Here is a 3,828-nt window from a genome sequence, read left to right as displayed (position 1 = left end):
CCTCGCTGCTCTCGCTGCTCTCGCTGCTCTCCCTGCGAAGTGCGAAGCAGGAAGAGGTGTAGGGTGGGGAGGGCTGGTTCTTTGTCCGGAATCCTGCCAGCTCCTCTTTGATTTTTACTTCCGGTGCTCCACGCGAAAGCGGCCCGACCTGGGTGTTCTAATAATAAAGGCTGCTGAGGATCAGCCTTTTACACATTCCACCCGGGAACTAACCACAGAACACATTTTAGTGAAGTGGAACTTATTTTTAAATAAGCTAAAAAACTATTATACTTCGGTAAAGCTGTTTAAAAAAAAAAAAAAAAAAAAACTTGGCCAAAGGTGAAGAACTCCTTTTCCTAATTTGGTATCAGAAAATAGGCCGTCTGTGTATCTGCACCTTTTTTCCCCATAAGATTGGAAATATACATGTCTGCGGTATTTATTGACACTAAACAAGTGTTTATGTAATGCCATGTGCTTAGGCATAGTGGGGATAAAGCAGGGAAGGTGGCCCGATTCTTTGGGGGTGAGGATGAAAGCTAGAGATTAACTGGAAAGAAAGAATAAACAATCATTTATTACAGTTTGTTTCTAAGATAAAATACAGAGGTTTGTGAGGGCACAGGCAGGCATACCTTGTTTTATTGTGCATTTTATTGTGCTTTGCAGATACTGAGTTTGCTACAAATGGAAGGTCTGAAGCAACCTTGGAGCAAGTGTATGGGTGCCATTTTTTCCCAACATCATGTGCTCACTTTGTGTCTCTGTGACACATTTCAGTAATTCCCACAGTATTTCAAACGTTTTCATTATTTTTGTATCTGTTAGGGTGATCTGTATGATCACTGATCTTTGATGTTACTATTGTAATTGTTTTGGGGCACCACAGATCATGCCCATATGATATGAAATGGCAAACTGAATCTGTTACAGGTAGTTAGGCATGAGCAGGGCAGGAGAGGGCTCTCCCCTCTCAACCCACCCACTAAAAATGTTGGGTGGTGGTTCGGCAATTATCACATTGCCTCTCTAAAAATGATAATTTGGCAGCGCCAGGGAGAGGCCATTTCCTGATGGTCCACACTTGTTAACATTAAAATGTTAACTGAATACAGGCCCGAGAGAGAAGCACCTACCTGGGCATGTGTATTAAGAGAAAACAATGATAAAGTATGACCTTTCTGGTACACTCCACTGGAAAAAGGAAGAAAGCATCAGATGGGCATATGTATAACCCCATAAACACACTGTGTGTGCTCACTTCTCAAGGGTGAGGAAGGCTCTGAGCATGTGAGAGCCCACCCTAACAGAATAATCATGTGAAAGAGGCAAGCTTATGAACGTCCTAGGATCATGGTTAAATGGGGCACTTGACCTTCTCTCTTTAACCTTCACATGCCTAGTTGGGTCTCTTCTATGCTCACCTTCCTTTCCTGTTCTAAGGTATTTTTAAAAATAAGCTTTCAACTCCTGCTCTGGAACATGCCTTGGTCTCTTTTTCTGCTTTATGCCCCTCAGTCAAATTCTTTCTTCTGAGGAGGCCAGGACTGAAGTTGCTATGGACCCATAAGGATAGGCTGCTGGTAACTTGCAGTAACTCAGATCTCTTCCACCGGTAACAAGTTGATCAAAACATACTGCGTGTGTCTGGCTGCTCTACTCAATGGCCGCTCTCATCTCTCTCCCGCTCCTGGAGCCTCCCTATTCCTTGAGACACAACAATATTGAAATTAGGCCAATTAATACCTGTACAGTGGCCTCTAAGTGTCCAAGTAAAAGAGTTATATGTCTCTCACTTTAAATTAAAAGCTAGAAATGAATAAGCCTATAAGGAAGGCATGTTGAAAGCCAAGATAGGCTGAAAGCTAAGCCTCTTGTGTCAAACAGCCAAGTTGTGAATAAAAAGAAAAAATTCTTGAAGGAAATTAAAAGTACTCCTCCAGTGAACATATGAATAATAAGAAAAACCCAAACAGCTTTATTGCTGATATGGAGAAAGTTTGAATGGTCTGGATAGAAGATCAAACCAGCCACAACTTTCCCTTAAACCAAAGCCTAATCCAGAACAAGACCCTAACTCTCTTCAATTCTGTGAAGGCTGAAAAAAGTGAGAAAGTTGAAGAAAAGTTTGAAGCTATCAGTGGTTGGTTCATGAAGTTTAAGGAAAGAAGCCATCTCCATAACAAAAAAGGGCAAGGTGAAGCAGTAGGTGCTGATGTAGAAGCTGCAAGTTATCCAGATCTAACAAAGGTCACTGATGAAGGCAGCCAAAGTAAACAGCAGATTTTTAATGCAGATGCAACAGGCTTCTAGTGGAAGATGTCATCCAGGACTTTCATAGCCAGAGAGAAATCAATGCCTGGTTTCAAAACTTCACAGGACAGGCTGATTGTCTTGTGAAGGTCTAATGTAGCTGGTGACTTGAAGTTGAAACCAATGCTCATTTCCCATTTGAAAATCCTAGAGTCCTTAAGAATTATGTTAAATCTACTCTGCCTGTGCTCTAGAAACAACAGAGCCTGGATGACAGCACATCTGTGTACAGTATGATTTACTGAATATTTTAAGCCCATTGTTGAGAACTACACTCAGAAAAATAGATTTCTTTTAAAATATTATTACTCGTTGACAATGCACCTGGTCACCTAAGAGCTCTGATGAAGATGTACAAGGAGATTAGTTTTCATGCCTGCTAACACAGCATCCATTCTGCAGCCCATGGGTCAATAAGTAATTTTGATTTCCGAGTCTTGTTATTTAAGAAATGCATTTCGTGAGACTATAGCTGCCATAGGAAGTGGTGTTTCTAATGGGTCTCGGCAAAGTCAATTGAAAACCTTCAGGAAAAGATTCACCATTCTAGATGTCATTAAAAACATTTGTGCTTCTTGGGAGGAGGTCAAAATATCAACATTAAGAGGAGTTTGGAAGAAGTTGATTCTAATCCTCATGGTTGAGTTTGAAGTGTTCAGGTCTTTAGCGAAGGAAGCGACTGCAGATGTGGTGGAAACAGCAAAAGAACTAGAATGAGAATTGGAGCCTGAAGATGTGACTGAATTGCTACCATCTCCTGATGAACCTTGAATGGATGAGTTGCTTCTTATGGATTAGTAAAGAAAGTAATTTCTTGAAATGGAAACCACTCCTAGTGAAGATGCTGAATATTGTTGAAAAGACAAAGGATTTTGAATATTACATAAACTTTGTTGATAAAACAACAGTAGGGTTTAAGATGATTGACTCACATTTTTAAAGAAGTTCTACTGTGCATAAAATGCTATCACACAGCATTGCATGCTAAATAAATCTTTATTGAAAGGAAGAGACAAACTTCATTGTTGGTGTATTTTAAGAAATTGCCACAGCTATCCCAGCCTTCAGCAGCCACCACCTGAATCAGTCAACAGCCATCAACACTGGGGCAAGACCCTTCACCAGCAAAAAGATTATGATTCACTGAAGACTCATATCACTTTTATTTTCTAGCAATAAAGAATTTTTAAATTAAGTTACGTACATTTAAAAAATACACTACTGAACACTTAATAAGCTACTGTATAGTATAAATGCAACTTTTATATGTACTGGGAAACCAAAGAATTCCCAACTTACTTTATTGCAATATTTGCTTTATTGTGGTGGTCTGGAATGGAACTCTCAATATTTCCATGGTGTATCTGTAACGAGCAGATTTAACCTAGGCTGAGAAAATATTTCCACTGAAATTTAAAGTTTAAGTACATGTTAGCCAGGTAAAGTAGGGGGGAAAGTATTTCAAGCAGAGGTTAAGGTCCCTGTGTTAAGGCGGTGAGGCCCAAGGGAAAGAGCTTTCTGTTTAAAAGGACT

The sequence above is a fragment of the Sapajus apella genome, unplaced genomic scaffold (genome assembly GCF_009761245.1).
Source record: "Sapajus apella isolate SASKATOON/1434 unplaced genomic scaffold, GSC_monkey_1.0 scaffold1, whole genome shotgun sequence".
Classification (NCBI taxonomy): Eukaryota; Metazoa; Chordata; class Mammalia; order Primates; family Cebidae; genus Sapajus; species Sapajus apella.
The sequence above is the reverse complement of the archived record's forward strand: the minus strand, read 5'-3'. Positions refer to the sequence as shown.